We start from the raw sequence: 11,452 nt of genomic DNA, 5'->3' as shown, positions 1-11,452 counted from the left end.
TCCACCATCAAATGTGACCGCTTTTGACAAGTATACATCAGTGACTGTATACCAAAATGGATGATGCGTCTCCACTTCCTCCCACTGTACAAAAGCAAAGCTTAAATATCTCAGATACAACTGCTGCCGTCTTGCGGAGCCAGAAACTGAGAGGTAGCAATTGCGAAGTGGTGCCATGATATCAAGTTCCAACCCATCCGACCCAATCGTGTCCAGTGTGAGCACATCGACTTTTTAGAGCATCAAATAACTAATTTAAACCAAACTTATTACAAAAATTAACACATATATCAGCATGATAAGAACTACCTTAAATGGAAAAAAAGGAGGTTACAAACAAACATTTGTATGGACTCATGAGACAAACATACCGATGACACTTAAAACTACTAAAATCTGACTTCAATCAAATTGGTGAATATATTTCTAGTGTTTTTTTTTGTTGGAATACTGGTGTATTTTCCATCTAGTCCTCAGTGTGAGCGAAACATCTCCAAAAACATTTCATAATGTGTTATAGTGGTAACATACCAATTTTAGGACACATTTGCTTATCAGTATCATGAGTAAAACACATTCAATTGTTGTCCCACTACAGTAAAGTATGTTTCAGGTACTGAGCAACAAATCTTTTCTTGGATACTCCTCAAAGTCATTAAAATGATAAATTCATATTGCCTTGTGTAGGTAGAAGGCATAAAATAAAAAAATGTTGTACTCGGTAGTGTAGAGTGAGTAAATAAAAAGGAGAAGAGAAATACTGTAGTGAGACAGAGAAAAGTCGTATCATCAGCGCTGCAGAATAAATGGTCCTCTCCGTGTTGTTCACCTGATATAAATATGACTGAGCAGTAAAATGATTCTTCAGGATTTATAGCAAATTGAATCAGTCAGCAAAAAAGGGAAGACACCGAACACAAAACAAAAGATCCTTTACAGTTTACAAGAGAGCTACTGTATGTGCAGCCACCCATTTTAACACTAAGCCTACAGATACTGCACACACACTAACGACACTGTGAGGACAGTCGACTTTAGGCTGGTTAACACAGTGTTTGTACAGGCAGTTCATAACTGTTGTGGCTCTTTTTGTTATTATTTTATCCTGATGACCTTGATTAAGCCATGGTACATGATACTTATCTGTGAAGAAACTCTGAGGCAGTCGGTTGATTGACTGACTGAACACAATTTTGATGGCAGATTAACTTGAAAACAGTCATTCGTTGTAGCCCTGATCATTAGAAAGATGAACATACTGGTTTTGAAAAGGAGAGTTGAATCATTGAAAAGAATATAGAAAATAAATAAGGAAACTATGTTTTAACCTCCTCCACTTCACCCCTCCTGACCATAGACCCATTATTGTTCTTTTTAGAAGGGACAGGGGTTTTTAGGGATAAACTATGATGGCAGTGTAGGACCATTCCATGCTCAGTTTTGTCTCTTAGGTGCCGTACGCATGCCGCGTTTTTTTGCGCCCTCAAATTAACTGTTTTCAATGTAGATGCACGGCAGGCGCGCTCAACGCCAGAGAAACGCTGGAGCAGCGCACACGCGTTCCCAAACGCCCATTTTTCAGGTCACAATGGCTGCTCTTTGAGATAAACTGAGTTTAACTTTTGGAAGGCAGCAGGGCGCACCACCATGTCATGTGATGAGGAACAACCAATCCCAGCCGACAGATATCATTGCCTTCTTTCGTAAACATCAGTCTGTGGTAAATATGGAGGAGAAGTTGATCATGTTAGTGCAGGGCTTTCAGAGCTTTACATCTGTCCCACGGACGATAGGCCTACACACTTATAAACAGCTCCTGGAAGAAGATCAGCTCTGCATGCAGGATTTCAGGTAAACGGGCTATGGTACTGTGCGTGTTGAGGTTGCTTAGCAAGCTAAGACACAACCTGCCACTGTGCTTTTGAAAAGTAGCACCCAGAGCCCAACCTTGCGTCTTCAAAGCGGTTAAAGACACAGCATGTGTGCGGCCCCTAATGGGGCAGCAGTAGCTCAGTCCATAGGGACTTGGGTTTGGAAACGGAGGGTCGCCAGCTCAAGATCCCGTCTGGACCAAATATGGAGTATGGACTGGTAGCTGGAGAACCAGTTTGCCAACTGGGCACTGCATTGAGCAAGGCACTGAGCCCCCAACTGCTCAGGGCACCTGTCCAAGGCAGCCCCCTCGCTCTGACATCTCTCCATTTAATGCATGTATAGGTCCTGTTTGTGCATGTGTGTGTATTTCAGGCCTGTGTGTGTATGACGACAAAGTAAAGTCAAGGATTAATAAAGTATATCTTCTTATCAAGTTTGTGCAGCATTTTTTGGGTTGATACCATTTGTTGCACAAACTTAGTGTTAAATTTAAGTATTTTTACCACTTAAGAATTCATAAAGGTAATCAAAAATCCCTCCAAAATCCTCTATTAAGACACCAAGACCTTGAAGAAGACCATAGGTACACCAAGGTATCAAAAACCTTTGACATTTGGAGATTTCTATAAGAACTGTGTTTTTTGATGATCAGTCAACTGCTAAGAAACCCCCTTGTTGTCAGTATACCTATGAAAGCTACACATCCTCTGAGTGCCCAGGGTCTCTAGTGTATGGTTGTAAAGTCTCTTGAGGCTATGATTATCCTAAAGGTCAAAATAGGTCATTTCATACAGTAAGGTCTGTTTCAAAATGGTCTTACTACAATGACATGGCTACTATGAGGGCTAACATCATCATACATGAATAAATTGGGCTCATTGAATCCACAAGAGTTTCAACTTTCCAGTCATACCCAAATTATGCAATTCTAAGACCGTTTAGGGGTTATAGTATGCAGATATATTCAAGTACAATAGGCGAAAATAACACATTTATACTGCATGCAAGATACTGTGTGGGATTAGCATACAGTGGGCAAGGAGAGACTCAGGGGTACATATTGAGCGCATTTTCATTCAGGTATCTTGAGGTGAGAGTTTAAGGGACCCCGGTGAAAATGGCCATGCCGGTTATTTCCTCGACAAAGTTTAGCCTAAAGTTGAAACAATATGTAACCGTCTTCCTGAAACACCACATGGTTGGTACCAATGGACTCCTCAGGTCTTATAGTTTCATAATAGGAGTATGTTCATTCTCAAGCCCACGATAGCCTCTTTAAATGTCGGCCGAGGACGCCGGAGTCCCCATGGAGGGGAAGAGTTTACAGTAGGTCGCGTTTTCTCACTAAAACTAATAAGCTTCAGTTTTTTTAAAGGACAAATGTTTAAATGTGCTCCAGGCAAAGCCTAAAATATTTTAATTTATGACATGAATCTGATTACTCAAACTAACCTCCTCATGAGGACATTAAAATAAGCAAGAGCTGATGTCCAGTGTTTCCCAGAATCCTTTGACTTCTTCATTTGCCTCCCTCATGCTTCCTCATCCCTCACCCTCCACCACCTCTCCCTCTCTCCTCCTCAGCAGTGGTGGAGGTGGGAGGGGAGAAGAGGAGTAATTTTTCTCCTCATTAACTTCCTGATTGGTTTCGGACTCCAATTTTTGCCCGTCTGCAGTTTGTCACCAATTCCAAACTGGCAGCCCAATCGTTAATACTAATGTTTGTGTAGCTAAGTGCGCCCTGCTCTCAGCGGTCTACTTGTACAGCAATAACAGCATGTGGGTGGAGGAGAGCAGCTGCTGTGAATTAGCCCCGTTCACTGTTAATTCTCTGCCTGTTCATCAGCAGGAAATCTATGATGTGTAATTAAAGGCTGAAAGCAACTGGACGTGTTAGTTTCACTGCAGATGTTAAATCACGACACACTGCTTGTACACATGTTCTCTGTTGCATCCGTCCGTCCTCTGCTCTCCTGTTTAATACAGATTAATGTTGCTGAAACAACACAAAGCACCTGTTAATGACACTAAGGCTGCAGCTAATTAAACAATTAACACATAATGTTCACTGTCAGTTACATTTGTCATTATTTGCGTGGTTTATGGATTTATTGTTTGCACTAACAAAAGAAATGTGAGTTTTCAGATCTTAAAGTGACGTCTTGAAATTGCTTTTTCTGGTCCAAAAGTTTTTAATTTACAGTAATCTTAATCAACAAAATCAATTTTGTTAATAAATCTAGTATTAATAGATTTATTAATTAATCGACCTATTTAATTATTTTTTCACGTTGTGACATATCATCTTTTATGTGAATATGGAAAATGTGTTGGCAAAGTTGCTTATTTACACATCCAACAGTTACATTTATGTTGCAAGTGTACTCTTCTTCAACATTTTGTTTACTTCCTGGATTTTTCCCACATGGATATTCTGACCAATCAAGAGCAGCTTTCCCGTGCAAGGCATTTTATCTCGTCCGCTTGTAAATGCTACCGTGAGAACACGAACTAACTCTTGGCAATTATGCAACTTTGTAACAAAATCAGTCCCTGATTCAGACCAAAAGAGACTATTGCTGTGTCTCAAATTGTGTACTTCTGTACTTACACTCGTTATTTTGACATAAGTACGTTCACACTGAGAAGAATGGAAAAATGCAGTGTGCTGCTGTGAGTACCCGGATGGTGGACTCAAAATGGTCAAGAAGTTGAGTGTGGAATTATGGACACTTCTCACCCTCAATGGTCGCCATCTTGGCTACGTAGCAGAAGGGGAGGGACCACTTTTCAAACTGGAAATAGCGGCCGAGGACTGTGCGACTGTGAACGTCGCTGCATTGTACAAATACATGTGTTTTTTGCACTAAGCACCACTATACTGTTGTCGGGTATAAGCCAGCAGTATGTTTGTAATCTGTTTTCAAATCTGTATACCTGTAGGCAGGGCCCAAATGAAACAGTCTGAAAAGTTTAAACAAACTCCACATCTGAAACACAACAGTGGGACAATACTAGACCAACAGCTGGTTTAATCTTTCACTAATTTGTATTTTCTAAGATGATCATGTTTTTTTTCTATGCAGAATCTTAACTTGAACATTAGGTAATAACTACAGCTGTCAAATAAATAGAGTAAAAAGTGCAAGTTGCTGAGTTCATGGCACCAACATCACAATAATTTTAAAGGTTTTTAAAAAAAGACACCTGATGCCAAAACCTGTCCCAAATTTAAAATATAAGAACTCTGAGTTTTCAGCTGTGACAGCATAATACTCCTAATACTGTATATTAAAGTTGTGAGTGGTAATAACTGCACTTGTGAACTCCCCACCATGAAAAAGAAGCTCTTGAGTAAAATCTGAGTACAAAAAATAGCTTGTAACAAGACAAACTTTACCTGCTGGTGATGCTGAAAGAGAGTTTATTCTGCTGAATGAACTTTTGCCCTTTTCCCAGTCACTCAGCACTCTATATAAGATTTCCAAACTATTAAACAGTCTTTGTGTTGAATAACAAAAGGAAGCTTTTTTAACCTCCCACTTGTCCTGTTAAGAGAAGGAGGGAGGGAGTGAATGAAGGTGCAATCATTTCTGCGGCTGCCAAAGAGGGGAACAAAAGCCCAGATGTGAGAGGAGATGGTAATTCAGTCTGATGCAGCGGGATAAGCTCTCTCTGTGGGTTTCATACTCCACACTCATCCACCGTACACAAGGGTCATAGGGGTAGATAACACTTAAGTAAACACACACACACATACAGGCGTGCACACACACAATACTGTATTGAACTGCTGGTGATGTGAGTTGGGAGAACAACTGAGAATTTGATAAGTTACAAATAATATTAAAAATCAATTAAGATCAAAATTTGCAGTGATAATTACTCATTGACTCATGTTTATTGAATGGCTTCTGAGTTTACTTGCCAAAATCCAGAATGTAGCAATGATTTACATATTTAGAAACAAACTGACATTATTCAATAATCTGCAGATTATTTTTTCAATTAAAGGATTTATTGTTTAATCTTTAATATTATTTCAGAAAATAGTCAAAACTGCATTATAAAATATTTGGCATTTTTACTTCATCAATGTCTAAAATGATTGTTCACTAATCAAAATAGTAATTATATTATTCTAAATATATTATGTGGTACATGGACACCTACTGACGCACTGAAGTGGGGCTGTTGTTATGATTTGGACTGGGCCTTTTAATAGAAATCATAATTTTCCAACCTCATCATATTAGACAAAAGTGTCTTTCCAAGTTTGTGATAACGGTTTGATGAAGGCCCTTTTTCCTGTTTCAGCATCATAATGCCCTTGTGCACAAAGTTAGAGCCATAAAGAAATGTTGTCCCAGTTGTCCCAACCCTAACCCTAAACACTCCCCATTTTTGTTTCCACACCAAAACCAAATTAACCTCCATGTGCCTAAAACTTAACCTTTTACAATTCCCTCTTTTTCTCTCTTCCTTCCCTCATTCTCACTTTCCCAAAATTGCCTCCTTTCTTTACTTTTTTATATTTATATTTTATTTTTTTTCAGGATTACAAAGGACTATATGTCATGTTTTCTTTTTTTAAGAGTTATAGATAGATAACCTCAAATGGGGGACTAAAATATTTTTAAGACAATCATGCCTGTTGCCAGTGCCAAGCAAGCACTTTAGTGTTACACTTCTTGTTCTAACCGAACTCTTATCACCCAACATTAGTGCTGGACCCCACCCAATGTAGCTTGTATATGTGGGTTTTTGAAATGTGGGCGAACCTAAAAATAGGGATCGGCTCATTTCCCATTGCCAGAGGACCAGAGCCGAGAAAACAGGGCTAGTAAACAGTAGAAATGGCATGAAGGCTAGTGAAAATATCACAATGGTTCCATTTCTTTTGTTTTTTATATCTGTTACTTAAGCCCTATTCGGACGGGATTAGTTTAACGTGGAGATGTGGGGTAAAGTAATTATTACCAGGGGTTTTAATCCCGTCCAAACGCTCCATGTCTGTAATCATTACGGATAATGTCAATAAAAATTACTTCGACTTTTACCTTCTGTAAAACAATCCGGAGAAAATACCTTGGGTAATATTAATCCCGTGCGAACGTGATCCTCTGTAAAAATGTATGTAAATATTTCGTCACGTCCTGTTTACAGCTAGTTTTCCGCGTTTTTTCGATGATGGAGGCGCTTGAAGAAGCATTCGGTGTTGTCGGTAGTCATGATAGTGGACATTCTTCTAATGATCGCATAGCCCTACGTGGGAGACCAATCAAAAAGGTCGAGAAGAGAGCACTTTTCAGAGCCACGAGACTTCTGAATGTGTTAGGTAGGCCTAATATAAATCCATACTGCTAATCGTCATTACACACAATCCTGATCATGGGCAATATTTCATATTGGGCTAATCATTAATTATTATTATCCTTCAGCTGATGCTTACAGGAAGCAACGTAGCAGGCACATGCCGACAGGGAGGTGACGCCAGGGCGCAACCCGAGTTACCACTCCCATCTCTGGTAGACTTACGGAGATTTCTTGTCCTGTGCGAATCGGGCATTTAAATTACAGACATCCTGTGGTAATCTGACATTCGTCCACATCCCTATGTAAAACCAATCCCGTCCGAATAGTACTTTATTCAGCCTCTTTTTCAAACTCAGTGCTGACTTTTGAATGATGTTAGCACACTTCTTGGACAGAAACTGATATAATTTTGTGGTTGCACATCATTGACTGTGCTGGAAAAGGAGCAAAAATTAGCATGCCTACCCTGGTGTCAGATTTCCATCTCTGCTGATCAGAGCTGGATTTGATAAATATCCAAGACTACTGCAGAGTCATATGTCCCAGGAATGAATGCTGATTGTACCCTTTCCAATTCAATACAAAAGCCAGATGTTAGTGGGTGTTAGTAGGGTTTTTGTGCAGCAGTAAAAGAACACAATGCTCTTGTAGCTGAGTGGGAACAAATCTCTGCAGCCAGGCTCAAACATCTACTGGGAACTATTCCAATAAGAACGGAGAGTGGTCAGGTAGCAGATTCATACCTATGAGTTTTGGGACATGTTCGATAATCACATGAAGATGTAATATTCAGGTGTCTGCACAGCGTTGGCCATGTAGTGTATGAAACAGTCCTGTCATAATTACTAATCTAAAAGGAAACATACGCAGTTAATGACATTGTTGATAAATTCATTATGTTGACAAACTTGCTATATAGCTAGCCACATTTTAAACACAATGTGATGTCAAGTGTTAAAGTTTGACAAAATAATCTTAACTCAAAGTTCATTTACCAGCCTTTTCCAGAGCTTTCAACCCTGTCTCACAGTCTACAAGTTGCTCAGTGCGATTTTATTCAATGCACAACCTGCAAGTTACCAAAACAATATCACCTGTGTGAATTCATCAGTGCTGTCCAGGGACAAGAGCTTTTAGTGGAGGCTATCATCACAGGAACAAAAAATGTAATCTTCAGAATGAAGAGTTGCCTGTCACATGACAAGGTTGGCCTGGGATTAAATGGCTCCCATTAAAATGATACGAGCTGTGTCTAAAAAAATAATAATAACAAATTGTCCCTGGGGTGTTTGAAAGGGTCTCACGGGTGTCCAACTGAGGACGAGCCTTGTAGAGATGGACGCTCTCCTCTCTGGAAACGATATAGGCGTCTGGCTCCTCATCATCAGGCCAGCAGCAGGACTTAATGACCCAGAAAACTCAGTCAAAGCGCAGACAGGCAGGCTTTAAATACTGCGCAGTGAACAGTGGAGGCTCATGCCACTCAGCTGATGTTCACACCGCAGACCTTCACCCTCAGTTTCAAATCACTGCTCAGATCCGAGTTTCTTTTTGAATGACTCCTAATTCTGTAAATATTTTATGATGTAACTGATGTATGAAAACAATATGAAGTCAGCAATGCCAAACAAATGAGGTATTAATTGTTTTCAACACGTTTCTGATACCATATGTGCATTAAATGACCAAAGAAATACTCTAAAGCACAATTTTCCTGCACAACACTGTCTCTTAGAAATAATCTATACATATACTATTTAATGTTTTTTCCAAATACACTACATTTTGGAGGAATTTCCTGCACTGTCCGCATTGTTTTCGAGTCATTTTATACCGCACTGTGGTTGGAGTTTTATTCGAGGATGTCAAATAAAGCTCAGAGTTTTGACTCAAAGTTTGAGTCCTGTGATTAGTTTGGTTAAAAGGTACAAAAGCTCTTACGTGTAAGGTCAGCATTGTCCTGTCTTGTGTCAATATTTCACGAAAATGCTCTTATCCTAATCTTAAACAAGGTCCTTGCTGTCTTATTATACTTTAGTTGCTATGAGTGAACACTGTATGGAAACAACCAAATCTCCAGAAACAATATATGTTACAATTGTAGGTTATGTGGCAGGTAAGCTGAACTTAATGTCTTAACGCTGTGGTTAACATGTGGGTATGTGTAGGCACAAAATCACTTGGATATGGTTAGATAAGATCATGTATTGGCTTAAAATACCAGACACAATCTCTGCTGGAAAAGCAACGATGTCTTGGTGAGAAACCACCTCTTTTCATGCCACTATGGGGCGGCAGTAGTTCAGTCCATAGGGACCTGGGGTGGGAACTGGAGGGTTACCTGTTCGAGTCCCCGTCCGGACCAAAATATGGAGCGTGGACTGGTAGCTGGAGAGGTGCCAGTTCACCTCCTGGGCACTGCTGAGGTGCCCCTGAGCAAGGCACTGAACCCCCCAACCGCTCAGAGCGCCTGTCATGGGCAGCCCACTCTGACATCTCTCCACTTAGTGCCTGTATAGGTCCTGTTTGTGCATGTGTGTGTTCGGACCTGTGTGTAATTGACAAACAGAGTGAAAAATTGAAATTGAATTTCCCCTCGGGGACTAATAAAGTATATAAAAAAAAAATAAATAAATAAATAAATAAATAAAAAAACCTATCCCCACTGGAAAAACAGCAATGGATAGCAGGGATCACCTCAGTCATTAGGATTCATCCTCTGAGTACCATGAATGTCTGTACAGAATTTCACAGTAATCCATCTGGTGGTTCTTGAGACATTTCAGTCTGAACCAAAGTGAGGAACTGACCATCCCCACCATCTACACTCGCAGCTAACAAGGTTGAACACCAAATTTGGGCATAATTTCATTTCATGTGTATGACATGAAAATGCTTTGACCCACTGATATCCAAACACAAATCTCTTCCTGTCTCTCTTCATATTGTTCTGTTAACTTACTACAACCCATAAATGGTGAAGTGTGGTTTTATATGACCGTTGTGGCTAACTAGTCACCTGGAGTCTCATTTGATTTGATGAACTTTTGTAAATGTTTCACCTGGTTTTACAGACAGACAAAAGACAGGGATCTTGACGTAAAAATACATTGATACTGATTTTTTGACATATATTTGTCATGTAACAAGAGATAAGTAATCAGTTAACACAGGGACACAGGATTATAGCTGGGAAAATGTACTTTTCATTTAAAGGGGACTTTAAGGCTTCTGAAATATTGCTGGTGCAGGTAACGCAAATGCCACAAGTGCCGACACTGAGCTGTGACCACTGCTCTTACAGTAAGCCTGGTAGTGAAGCCTGAGCTACTACTAATTTCAAGCCACATCAAACACCTTAATCAAAGAAGTAAATAAAGAGTCAAATAATTGCTTTTGCATCATGGTGAATAAGGGCTATTCATTTTCATTGTGTGTGCAAGTTAAATCTTCCACATATTTCTCATTCCTTCAGCTCACAAATGAAGAGCTGTTGAGACAGTTGTTTAAAGAGATGCAGTCTGTTATGCAGCCATTACAGGGGGTCAGAAAACACTTAAAAGCTCATTATTAGTTTGCTATGAAGCTGAAGAGAGCACAGGGGCCGACGCAGGCTGACAGAAGGCATCAGTGTCGGGGTCAAAGGCTAATTAAGCAGAGAGGAACCTTTGCTCCTGCATTGTTAACCAATCTGTCCCCGATGAAGATGACTGCCGGAGAGGCGTGACACAGCCCTCGTCCCTATGCTAAATCTCCATTTCGGCTACTGTGCCCCATCAACTCACAAAATGGCCTGTCAGTCTATCGCTGACGTGATCTGTCGAAAAGTTATGGATATGCAATAATGAGCTGAGGCGGCCCGATCAATATTTGCGAGACTTTTCTATCATTACGTTTTAAACAAGAGATTCATTGTGAGTCGACAGGGTAGGAAAAATGCCAAAGTAAAGGACACAGGAAGAGTGAAATATATTGCTATGGAAAGAAGGACGCCTCCCGCGGGTGCTAAAGCTGCCATATGTGTTTATCCAAGTCGTTCAGCTGTTTCAGAGAGCTGCCAAGGCGACACCATTTGTCAATCCACGCTGGGGCCGCCGCCACCACCGCTGCTGCTCAAAACAACAACGCAAGAGAAGTGACTACAAGAGCATGATTAGGTAGGAAAGCACCGTAACTAACCAAGTTTGTTTTGTCCAGAGATTTAATAGGAGAACAACATCCACTTTATGTGTGTAGAGACGCGAGTGTATGACGTATTTTA

The 11,452-nt window shown here is 40.2% G+C and overlaps 1 protein-coding gene across 2 annotated transcripts in view; it reads right to left on the bottom strand.

Moving 5' to 3' along the window:
• Window positions 1–11,452, bottom strand: part of dmrt1 (doublesex and mab-3 related transcription factor 1) — a 42,230-nt gene that overhangs the window by 5,392 nt on the left and 25,386 nt on the right. The gene's annotated exons all lie outside the window — the stretch shown is intronic.

Source organism: Epinephelus fuscoguttatus, linkage group LG6 (genome assembly GCF_011397635.1).
Source record: "Epinephelus fuscoguttatus linkage group LG6, E.fuscoguttatus.final_Chr_v1".
NCBI classification, from domain to species: Eukaryota; Metazoa; Chordata; class Actinopteri; order Perciformes; family Serranidae; genus Epinephelus; species Epinephelus fuscoguttatus.
This window is presented reverse-complemented; position numbering and strand designations above follow the sequence as displayed.